The sequence below is a fragment of the Neoarius graeffei genome, chromosome 26, assembly GCF_027579695.1.
Source record: "Neoarius graeffei isolate fNeoGra1 chromosome 26, fNeoGra1.pri, whole genome shotgun sequence".
Lineage (NCBI taxonomy): Eukaryota > Metazoa > Chordata > Actinopteri > Siluriformes > Ariidae > Neoarius > Neoarius graeffei.
In genome coordinates, this window is record NC_083594.1 from 36,479,021 (window position 1) to 36,491,698 (window position 12,678).

Consider the following 12,678-nt stretch of genomic DNA (forward strand, 5'->3'; position numbering starts at 1 on the left):
AAGCTGGAGCCTATCCCAGCTGACTACGGGCGAAAGGCGGGGTACAACCTGGACAAATCACCAGGTCATCACAGGGCTGACACACAGGCCCGCCGACAGGGGGGGACAAACGGGTATGTTGTCCCGGGCCCAGGAATGGGAGGGGCCCAGAACTGGGCTCTCATGAAGTTGCGATTATTTTATTTCATTTCAAAATGTTTTAATTTGGGGGAGAAATGTGCTATATTTGCATTCAATAAATGATTTCTAGATCTTTGCCTTAATTGTCTTTGAAAAAGGCATCAAGAACCCCCTACCACCCCTAATGCAAAAATGGTTTGGTCTGACTCTTTGATTAAGGGGAAAAAAACGACATCGTTCGATCATAGCGCTTCGACAATCAGCGTGCGTGCCATTTGCCAACATGCACAAGTCAGGAGCACAGAAAAGAAAAGAGAAAAAGAAAGGAAGAAACCAAGAGACTCAGGGGCTCACTGCATAAATATTTTAAAAAAGATTGGGATGATGCAGCAGGTACTAGCAAAGGCAGTGGGGCAGCTGAGCCAGGTAAGACAGCCAACTTTTTCCAGCCCCGTAAAGTAACCCCAACCAAGGCATGCGCGGCACGCAATTCATGTTACAAACCAGGGGAGAGCAAGTCACACTGAACACCATATCAAACACACAGGGCATTGAATCATTTCATAACCACAACGGCTTAATAACATTGTGTTTTATATATCTGATTGAAGCTAAGAATATTCACATTAGCCCACAATCATATCCCGCCATTTCTCGAGCGGTGTGTTCTTCTCTGCTTTTCACACTGGACAGTACGCACGCACAGTATACTATGTTCGCCCCCAGCCCTGCCCGAAATCCCCCATCCATCGCTGCTCCTTCAAGAGCACCCCAATCGCGTGATTATAGTAGACTATCCACGAGTTTAGGAAGGCATTGCAGGGGCTGTCGCATGCAGGCTTGGGGCGTAACTGAATGCATTTAATGGTGTTCGGTTAAAGGATACAAAACAACAGTAACCGCTTATTCCGTTACAGTACAGGGGGGAAAGATTCAGTGAAATTGGGGATTACTTCACAGGATCACAATGTGTGTGAGGTTGCTAGTTTTGGGCTTTTTTTTCTAAGGAAATGTTAAAATGTTAAAACTGTAAAAATGTTGAAATGCTAAAATGAAATGGTTGTTGACCGGTTGAATGGTTTTTGAAAACCTGTCATTTAAGGGTTGGAGTGAGTAGAGACTGGGATAAGAGAGGTGGGTGTGTGTGTGTGGGTTGGCCCGGGGGGGGGTTGTTGGGGGGGCCCATTCAGAGCATTTTGTCCCGGGCCCAGCCAAAGCTGTCAGCGGCCCTGCTGACACATAGACACAGACAACCATTCACACTCACATTCACACCTATGGTCAATTTAGAGTCACCAGTTAACCTAACCTGCATGTCTTTGGACTGTGGGGGAAACCGGAGCACCCGGAGGAAACCCACGCGGACACGGGGAGAACATGCAAACTCCACACAGAAAGGTCCTCGCCGGCCACAGGGCTCGAACCCGGACCTTCTTGCTGTGAGGCGACAGCGCTAACCACTACACCACCGTGCCACCCGGTGTGTTTATATATATATACCTGTATATACACACACACACACACACATATATATGTCATGCTCCGCCCTGGACATCCTCTCTGGAGATTATGGATCTCTCATGCCAGCGCCGATCCGGGACAGGAATTCCTTCTCACCTGTATTCACTTCCTGGTTTTCACTGCTGTGTATAAAGCTGTTCTCAGACTCAGACTTTGCCAGAATGTCTTGTTTGCTTCTTTAGCCATTTCTGTGCCTCTCTTGCCGTTCATGGTTATTCTGTCTAGGGTTATTTCTGATTCATGGTTTCTTGCACTAAGGGTCTTTTCTTGTTCATGTTTTTTTGGCACCAGCGTTTTTGTCTTTGCCTGTATCATGTTTTTGTCGTTTTGTCTCATTTTGTCTGGACTATTTTTGCCATTTGTTTTTTGTCCTGTTTGTTTAACTTTTTGCCACGCCCTTTCTTCCTTGAATTAAGTCATATTATTCATTGGATTACTGTCTGTGTTCTGCTTGTGGATCCTAACTTCACCATACCTCCACCTACCCTAACAGTATGTTCTGGCCAACATGGATCCAGTGGAACTCACCCATCTGAGAACAGCCATCCAGCAGTAAGGGACTCTCCTCAGGACCCACCAACAAGACCTACAACAAATTACCCAGAACTTCACCACCCTGTCCAATGCACTCAACCTTCTCACCACGCAGATGCAGCACTGTCAAGCTGTGCCTACCCCTGCTCAGCCATCTCCTACTTCAGCTCCTGCCACCACCTCTCTCCATGAACCGAGACTTCCAGCGCCTCAGCCCTACAATGGAGAACCAGGTATTTGCAGATCGTTTTTGTGTCAATGTTCATTGACCCTAGAGCTGCAACCTCTGGCCTTCCCCACAGAATGCTCCCGGGTAGCATATACAATAATGATCCTCACTGGCAAGGCCAGAGAGTGCGGAACAGTGGTTTGGGATGCCAATGCACCTTTTTGTTCCAGTTTCAAGGATTTCTCCAAGGAGATGAGGCGAACTTTCGATCGTTCTCTGTCCAGCCAGGAGGCAGCCAGAGAGCTCATGGAGCTGCGGCAGGGGTCCCGGTCTACCTTGGATTAAGCCATTGAGTTCCGGATGTTGGCAGCTTTATGCAGTTGGAACGAGAATGCCCAGATTGACGCGTTCCTGCATGGCTTGTTTAATGCCATCAAGGACGAATTGGTATCACGGGAACTGCCGTCAGACTTCTCCAGCCTCATGGACCTCGCCAACCGCATTGACGCTCGGATCCAACAACGGAGGAGAAAGAAGAACCGCCCCAGACTCACCTCTCCACCTCCCGCCTCGTCCGTCAAACCCATGCAGGTAGCCCGGGTTCAGGTGTCAGCAGAGGAACGACATTGCCGGTGGAGCACGGGGGCCTGCTTCTACTGCGGTCAGCTGGGACACATCTGCCGAGCCTGCCCATTAAAAGGAGGAGCCCACCAGTGAATCAAAGGACCCTGGTGGGCAGTGCTTGGAACCAGTCCCCCGCTAATCGTCCATTACTTCCTGTCCTCATTATCCGTGACAACCAGCATCACCACCTCCAGGCCCTCGTCAACTCAGGGGCGGACAGGAACCTGATCTGCTCCTCCACTGCCAAGCTTCTGGGAATCCCGCTACTTGCTCTTGATGTCCCTCTCACTGTCCTGACACTCAATGGCACCGGCTTGACCAGCATCACCCAACTTACCACCCCGCTCACCCAAGGATTTCTGGTAACCACTCAGAAAACATCCAGCTTCATGTAATGAACAACCCCCACGTACCCATCATCCTAGGATTACCATGGTTAATGCTGCACAATCCCCACCTTAACTGGACTAATAACACAATCCTAGGCTGGAGTTCTTCCTGGCTGGCCTCCTGTCTGAACTCTGCTCTGCCTCCCCCCAATCCACCACAGCCCTCAGCCAGCGAGTTTCCCGACCTCTCTCACATGCCTCCAGAATATCTGGACCTTAAGCTAGTTTTCACTAAGACCCGAGCAGTGTCCCTCACTCCTCACAAACCTTATGACTGTATTGACCTCCTGCCTGGGACATCACCACTGAAGGGATGCTTCTACTCTCTTTCTCCTGCCAAAAGACAAGCCATGGAAATGTACAAAACCAAATTGCTGACAGCTGGGATCATCCACCCTTCCTCCTCCCCAGCAGGGGTGGGGCTCTTCTTCGTCCAAAAGAAGAACAAGTCATTCTGCCCCTACATTGACTATTGGGGTCTCAACACCATCACGGTCAAGAACCGCTACCCACTACCGCTCATGACCACGGCCTTTGAACTACTCCAGGGAGCCAAGGTATTCACCAAGCTAGATCTATGCAATGCATACCATCTCATCAGGATCAGGGAGGGGGATGAGTGGAAGGCAGCCTTGAACACCACCACTGGTCACTACGAGTACCTCATGGTCCCTTTCGGCCTGACCAATGCACCCGCAGTCTTCCAGGCACTCGTTAACAATGTCTGAAGGGACTTCCAAAACATCTTTGTTTTCGTGTACCTGGATGACATCCTGATCTTCTCCCACTCCCTGGAGGAACATCGGGGTCACATCCAGCAGGTCCTTCAGCACCTGCTAGAGAACAAGTTGTTCGTCAAGGCAGAAAAGAGCGAATTTCACCAGAGCTGTCTTGTTTCTGGGATTCATCATTTCCCCAGCAAGGATCCAGATGGACCCCCTCAAGCTCGAGGCAGTTGCCAATTGGCCCACCCCATCTTCGAGACGAGAGCTCCAGCGCTTCCTAGGATTTGCCAACTTCTACAAGCGCTTCATTTGCAACTTCAGCACAGTGGCTGGACCTCTCTCAGCCCTGACCTTGACCAAGACCCAATTCAAGTGGGGGGAGGAAGCAGAGAAAGTCTTTTCCATGCTCAAGCACAGGTTTACCACAGCACCCATTCTCACCATACCTGATCCAACCAAGCGGTTTATTGTCGAGGTCAATGCTTCCGAGTCAGGGATCAGAGCTATACTTTCCCAGAGGGCCAGTGACGACAAGGTCCACCCATACTCCTTCTTCTCCTGCTGGCTATCCCCAGCTGAACGGAATTACATCAGCGACCAAGAACTACTGGCTGTGAAACTAGCCTTGGAGGAGTGGAGGCACTGGCTCAAGGGGTCAGAGTTCCCCTTCCTAGTCTGGACTGACCATAAGAATCTGGAGTACCTCAAGTCTGCCAAATGTCTTAATTCCTGTCAAGCCTTAATTCCTGTCAATTCCTTCTTCTCCCGGTTCAACTTCACGCTTTCCTACCGCCCAGGCTCCAAGAACGGCAAACCCAACACCCTGTCCAGGATGTTCTCCTCCCACCAAGAGGAGTCTAAGCCACCCGAGACCATCCTTCCTCCACGCTGCCTGGTGGGAGCTGCCATTCAAGAAGTTGAGATGCTCATGCAGAAGGCCCCGGAGCAGGACCCCAGTGAAGGTAACCCCAACAACATTCCTCCTAACCATCTGTTTGTTCCTGGTCCTGTGTGAACCCAGGTGCTGTAGTGGGGTCATGGCTCTAAGCTAGCCTGTCATCCGGGAGCCACCCAAACCCTGGCACTCATCCAGCAGTATTTTTGGTGGCCATCCATCAAGGAGGACGTCCAGGAGTTTGTGGCAGCCTGCAACACATGCTCCAGGAACAAGACAGCCAATCGACCCCCTGCCGGTTTGCTAAGACCCCTCCCGACTCCACATCGACCTTGGTCTCACATTGCCCTGGACTTCGTCACAGGACTCCCCAATTCAGGTGGCAACACATGCATTCTCACTGTCATTGACCGTTTCTCCAAGACCATTCACTTCATCCCTCTGCCAAAGAAACCGCTGAATGACTCATCCAGCACATTTTCTGTCTACATGGACTGCCCACTGACATCGTTTCTGACCGGGATCCTCAGTTCACTGTGCAATTCTGGAGGGCTTTCTGCAAACTCCTCGGGGCCACCTGTAGTCTCTCCTCAGGCTTCCACCCACAGACCAGTGGCCAGGCAGAACGGGCGAACCAGGCTTTGGAGGTTGCACTCAGGAGCATGGCATCCAGATATGCCAGTTCTTGGAGTAAGTACCTACCCTGGATTGAGTACGCTCATAACACTCTTCCTTCATCTGCCACAGCTCTCTCACCCTTCCGGTGCTCCCTAGGTTACCAACCACCACTCTTCCCCAACCAAGAGGAGGAGGTCGCCATACCCTCTGCCCAGATCTTCATACACCGCTGCAGGAGGACGTGGGCACTGGCCCGGAGAAAACTCATTCGCTCCGCCCTAGCATCCAAGAGGCAGGCCGACAAACGCTGCTCTAAGGCAGCCACTTACCAGGTGGGCTAACAAGTCATGCTCTCCACACGCCATCTGGCACTCAGAACTGTCTCCCACAAGCTGGCTCCCAGGTACCTAGGACCCGTCCTCATCAAAAAGGTAATCAACCCATGTTCCATCAGACTGGCACTACCACTCACCATGAGACGCATCCACCCCATGTTCCACATGTCACAGCTTAAACCTCTGCGCTCTGTGTGTGTGTGTGTGTGTGTGTGTGTATACACACACACACACACACACACACACACAGTGGGGCAAAAAAATATTTAGTCAGTCACCAGTTGTGCAAGTTCTCCCATTTAAAAATATGAGAGAGGCCTGCAATTTTCATCATAGGTATACCTCAACTATGAGAGACAAAATGAGAAAAAAAATCCAGAAAATCACATTGTCTGATTTTTAAAGAATTTATTTGCAAACTATGGTGGAAAATAAGTATTTGGTCAATAACAGAAGTTCATCTCAATACTTTGTTATATACCCTTTGCTGGCAATGACAGCGGTCAAACGTTTTCTGTAAGTCTTCACAAGGTTTTCACACACTGTTGCTGGTATTTTGGCCCATTCCTCCATGCAGATCTCCTCTAGAGCAGTGATGTTTTGGGGCTGTCGCTGGGCAACACGGACTTTCAACTCCCTCCAAAGATTTTCTATGGGTTTGAGATCTGGAGACTGGCTAGGCCACTCCAGGACCTTGAAATGCTTCTTACGAAGCCACTCCTTTGTTACCCGGGCAGTGTGGTTGGGATCATTGTCATGCTGAAAGACCCAGCCATGTTTCATATTCAATGCCCTTGCTGATGGAAGGAGGTTTTCACTCAAAATCTCACAATACATGGCCCCATTCATTCTTTCCTTTACACGGATCAGTCATCCTGGTCCCTTTGCAGAAAAACAGCCCCAAAGCATGATGTTTCCACCCCCATGCTTCACAGTAGGTATGGTGTTCTTTGGATGCAACTCAGCATTCTTTCTCCTCCAAACACGACAAGTTGAGTTTTTACCAAAACGTTCTATTTTGGTTTCATCTGACCATATGGCATTCTCCCAGTCCTCTTCTGGATCATCCAGAATGCTCTCTAGCAAACTTCAGATGGGCCTGGACATGTACTGGCTTAAGCAGGGGGATACATCTGACACTGCAGGATTTGAGTCCCTGGCACCGTAGTGTGTTACTGATGGTAGCCTTTGTTACTTTGGTCCTAGCTCTCTGCAGGTCATCCAGTAGGTCCCCCCATGTGGTTCTGGGATTTTTGCTCACCGTTCTTGTGATCATTTTGACCCCACGGGGTGAGATCTTGCGTGGAACCCCAGATCGAGGGAGATTATCAGTGGTCTTGTATGTCTTTCATTTTCTAATAATTGCTCCCACAGTTGATTTCTTCACACCAAGCTGCTTACCTATTGCAGATTCAGTCTTCCCAGCCTGGTGCAGGTCTACAATTTTGTTTCTGGTGTCCTTTGACAGCTCTTTGGTCTTGGCCATAGTGGAGTTTGGAGTGTGACTGTTTGAGGTTGTGGACAGCTGTCTTTTATACTGATAACGAGTTCAAACAGGTGTCATTAATACAGGTAATGAGTGGAGGACAGAGGAGCTTCTTAAGGAAGAAGTTACAGGTCTGTGAGAGACAGAAATCTTGCTTGTTTGTAAGTGACCAAATACTTATTTTACAGAGGAATTTACCAATTAATTCATTAAAAATCCTACAATGTGATTTCCTGCATTCTTTCCCCCATTCTGTTTCTCATAGTTGAAGTGTACCTATGATGAAAATTACAGGCCTCTCTCATCTTTTTAAGTGGGAGAACTTGCACAATTGGTGGCTGACTAAATACTTTTTTGCCCCACTGAGTTCTGCAATATATACAATATACACTGCAGTATATACACAATACAGAATATGTGTAAATATATTGCACTAAAAAAAATTGAAATATATATTGCACTGTAACAAATGAAAATTGAAATATATTGTGGCAGTGGGGGCATGGTCAAGCATTGGTCTGTGACCGGAGGGCAGAGTCAGGGAAGGTAAGATGTCTGTTATCCTGTGTTTGTGTGTCTTCCCCAGTGACCACGCCCAATATAAGGAGATAGAGAGCAGAGGAAGGGAGCTCTCTCCCCAACCAGTTGACTGATGTGTGTGTGTGTGTGTGTGTGTGTGTGTGTGTGTGTGTGTCTGTGGATGAGAGACTGTCATAACACTGAAAAGTGACAAAATAAAGAGTTTTTGTAACTCAGTTCTGGCCTGCCGTACTTCTGTGCTCCACCCACCCGCTCAAAGCTTTACAGTGGTGCCAAAACCTGGGAAGAGCACAGAGAAGAACAGCCCCATGGAGTCCTCCCCTATCGCGGACCTGATCCACGCCCTCGCCACGGCCCAACAGAGCCAGCACCAGGCGCTGGTCGCCCTCCGAAAGGAGCACGAGCAAAGGTTCAAGGACCTGGTGCTGGCACAACAGGAAGATCGTCAGGCGTTCTGGCACCTCCTCATGTCTGCGGGGTCCACCACCTCCACCGCCGTGGGCCCTCCCCACCTTTCCCTAACAAAGATGGGCCTCTATGATGACCCCGAGGCATTCCTAGCACTCTTCGAGCAAGCAGCAGAGGCCTGGGGCTGGCCAGTGGAACAGCGCATGGCACGCCTACTCCCCCTGCTAACGGGCGAGGCGCAGCTGGCCGCACTACAGCTCCCCGCTGACAGCCGGCTGGCCTACGCAGACCTGCGCCGGGCCGTCCTCCAGTGTGTGGGGCCTCCCCCTGAACAACAACGCCAGCGCTTCCGTGCTCTATGCCCAGAGGAGGTCGGCCAGCCGTTCGCATTTGGCCAGCAACTCCGGGACGCCTGCTGGCGGTGGTTGAGGGCTGACAACCGCGATGCTGAGGTAATCGTTGATCTAGTGGTACTGGAGCAGTTCAGCGCCCGACTGCCTGAGGGGACCACGGAGTGGGTCCAATGCCACCACCCGGCGTCGCTAGATCAGGCCATCGAGCTGGCAGAGGACCATTTGGCGGCTGTTCCAACAGCAGGACAGCATATCTCCTCTTCTCCTCTCTCCTCCCTCTCTTCCCCTTCCCTTCTGTTCCTCGTCCTCGCCCCGTTCCCCCACCATGGAGGCGGCGGCCGGCTCCACCCCAGTCGGCCCGACACACCCATGGTGCCCTCCCGTTTCCTGCTTCCGTATCTGTCTCTCCCTTCCCTCAGGTGAGTGAGCCCCAAAGTGCCGGTGCAGAGAGAGAGAGAGCCTGGGCTGGTTTGCTGGCGCTGCGGGGAGCCGGGGCACCTCCAGCATCAGTGCTAGGGAATGGAGGTGGGCGCGGTGGTCCAGATCCCCGATGCGCCAGGAACCGCCCTCGATCAGGCCAAAGCGTATTGCATACCGGTGAGTGTCCAAGGGGATACGTATCACACTTTGGTGGACTCCGGCTGTAATCAGACCTCAATCCACCAAAGCCTGGTGCAAGATGAGGCATTGAGGGGAGCACAATTGGTGAAGGTGTTGTCTGTTCACGGGGATGTTCACAACTACCCTTTAGTGTCAGTCCACATTCTATTTCGAGGGGAGAAATCTAGTATAAAGGCGGCAGTTAATCCATGCCTTACCCACTCGATAATTTTGGGGACAGATTGGCCGGGATTTCGGGAATTAATGACTCATTTAGTGAAGAGTGGGTCCTGCCATAGCTCAGCAGGGGGAGGTCCCGGTGTGGCATTGGCAGAAGCAGCTGTCGCAGAGCCATCTACCTAATCACTGCGTCAGAGTGAGGAGCAGCAGGCTCCTCCTCCCTCTCTCGGGGAATCCCTCGCGGATTTCCCGTCAGAGCAGTCGCGAGACGAGACTCTGCGGCATGCGTTTGACCAAGTGAGAGTAATCGATGGTCAAAAGTTCCAGCCAAATGCCACCCCGTCCTTCCCCCATTTCTCCATTATGAAGGATAGATTATACTGAGTGACACAGGACACTCAGACTAAGGAGCCGCTTACACAACTTTTGATCCCAAAGAGCCGCCGGGAATTGGTATTCCAGGCAGCTCACTTTAATCCCATGGCTGGACACTTGGGGCAGGATAAGACACTAGCCCAAATAATGGCCCGGTTCTATTGGCCAGGGATTCGTGGCGATGTCCGTAGGTGGTGTACGGTGTAGGTGCAATTGGTCTTCAGTGACTATGGGTGGTAAAAGAGAGCAACTGGACTTGCTTGAAGATTCTTGAAGACGTTTCACCTCTCATCCGAAAGGCTTCTTCAGTTCTGTCTGACTGGTAGGGAGTATCAGGTATTTATCCTCTCATGGATGAAAAGCTCATCTAAGGTGTCGTTGAGTCATCCTGTTGGTGTGGGTCACTGGGGGCTGAATGTGAATGGCCTCGAGAGTCGTTAGGGTGATCAATGGATTGCCCGTTAAGGTGATCAATGGAATGCTGATTCTCTCTGTCCTCCTGTGAGCCACTGAAAACAGCTGGGTTTTGGTGTGCATTCAGTTGTCTGAGAAGTGTGCCAAGGACTGCATTGTAGGTGGCTGATAAATTATGTCTTAGACCCCCACCTCTGTTCAGTGATGGCCGTTCCAGGTTGACAAAAATGGCTTCTTTAACTCCTCGCTCATACCAATGATCCTCTCTGGCTAAAATGCGTACGTTGGAATCCTGAAATGAGTGTCCTTTGTTGTTAAGATGAAGGTAGACAGCAGAGTCCTGGCCTGAGGAACTGGCTCTCCTGTGTTGAGCCATACGCCTGTGAAGCGGTTGCTTGGTTTCACCAATATACGAGTCCATGCATTGCTCACTGCACTGAATTGCATACACCACGTTGTCCTGTTTGTGTCTGGGTATTCTGTCCTTAGGGTGGACCAACTTCTGCTTCAGGGTGTTACTGGGTCTGAAACATACCGGAATGTTGTATTTGTAGAAGATCCTCCTGAGTTTCTCAGATAGACCAGAAATGCAGGGAATGACAATGTTCTTGCGTTTGTTCCTGTTATCCTCCTTGTCCATTATGTTCCATTTCCTGCTCTTGAAGAAAGACCAGTTGGGATACCCACAGTTCTGAAGTGCTTTCCTGATGTGATTCTGCTCCTTCTCTTTTCCCTCTACCATTGTAGGGATGTTCTGAGCCCTGTGTTGCAAGGTCCTAATGACCCCCAATTTGTGTTCCAGTGGGTGGTGAGAATCGAAGAGTAGGTACTGGTCCGTGTGTGTCGGTTTCCGGTAGACCTCGATGCTAAGGCTTCTGTCTTGTCTAATGTGTACATCACAATCCAAGAAGGCTAGATCATTCCCACTTACATCCTCCCGAGCAAAATTGATGTTGATATCCACTGCATTGATGTGTTTAGAGAAGGCTTCCACTTCATGGGCTTTGATTTTAACCCAGGTGTCATCCACGTATCTGAACCAGTGGCTGGGAGCAACTCCTGAAAAAGTGGTCAAAGCTTTATGTTCCACTTCCTCCATGTAAAGATTGGCCACAATAGGGGACACCGGTGAGCCCATGGCACATCCATGCTTCTGTCTGTAGAAACTTTCATTAAACTGGAAATAAGTGGTAGTCAGGCAGAGGTCAAGCAGGGTGCAAATCTGGTCCGTGGTGAGGTTCGTTCTATCCAGTAAGGTGTTGTCTTGAAGGAGTCACTTTCTAACAGATTCAACTGCTTCTGTGGTGGGAATGCAGGTGAAAAGAGAAGTGACATCATAAGAAACCATGGTTTCATCTAAGTCTAGTTTGAGGTCTGCAACTTTAGTAGCAAAATCTTGGGAGTTTTTGATGTGATGTAGCGTATTCCCAACAAGAGGAGCCAGGATGGTGGCTAGGTGTTTGGCAATGTTATAGGTGACAGAGTTTATACTGCTGATGATAGGTCTGAGTGGAGCTCCTTCCTTGTGAATCTTGGGGAGTCCGTATATGAGAGGAACGGCTTCCCCGGGGTACAATCTGTAGTACAGAGATCGGTTGATGGCTTGGTCCTTTTCTAGTTGTTGCAGGCAAGAAAAAGGACCAAGCCATCAACCGATCTCTGTACTACAGATTGTACCCCAGGGAAGCCGTTCCTCTCATATACGGACTCCCCAAGATTCACAAGGAAGGAGCTCCACTCAGACCTATCATATCTTTCTTCAAGAGCAGGAAAAGGAACATAATGGACAAGGAGGATAACAGGAACAAATGCAAGAACATTGTCATTCCCTACATTTCTGGTCTATCTGAGAAACTCAGGAGGATCTTCTACAAACACAACATTCCGGTATGTTTCAGACCCAGTAACACCCTGAAGCAGAAGTTGGTCCACCCTAAGGACAGAATACCCAGACACAAACAGGACAACGTGGTGTATGCAATTCAGTGCAGTGAGCAATGCACGGACTCGTATATTGGTGAAACCAAGCAACCGCTTCACAGGCGTATGGCTCAACACAGGAGAGCCAGTTCCTCAGGCCAGGACTCTGCTGTCTACCTTCATCTTAACAACAAAGGACACTCATTTCAGGATTCCAACGTACGCATTTTAGCCAGAGAGGATCGTTGGTATGAGCGAGGAGTTAAAGAAGCCATTTTTGTCAACCTGGAATGGCCATCACTGACCAGAGGTGGGGGTCTAAGACATAATTTATCAGCCACCTACAATGCAGTCCTTGGCACACTTCCCAGACAACTGAATGCACACCAAAACCCAGCTGTTTTCAGTGGTTCACAGGAGGACAGAGAGAATCAGCATTCCATTGATCACCTTAACGGGCAATCCATTGATC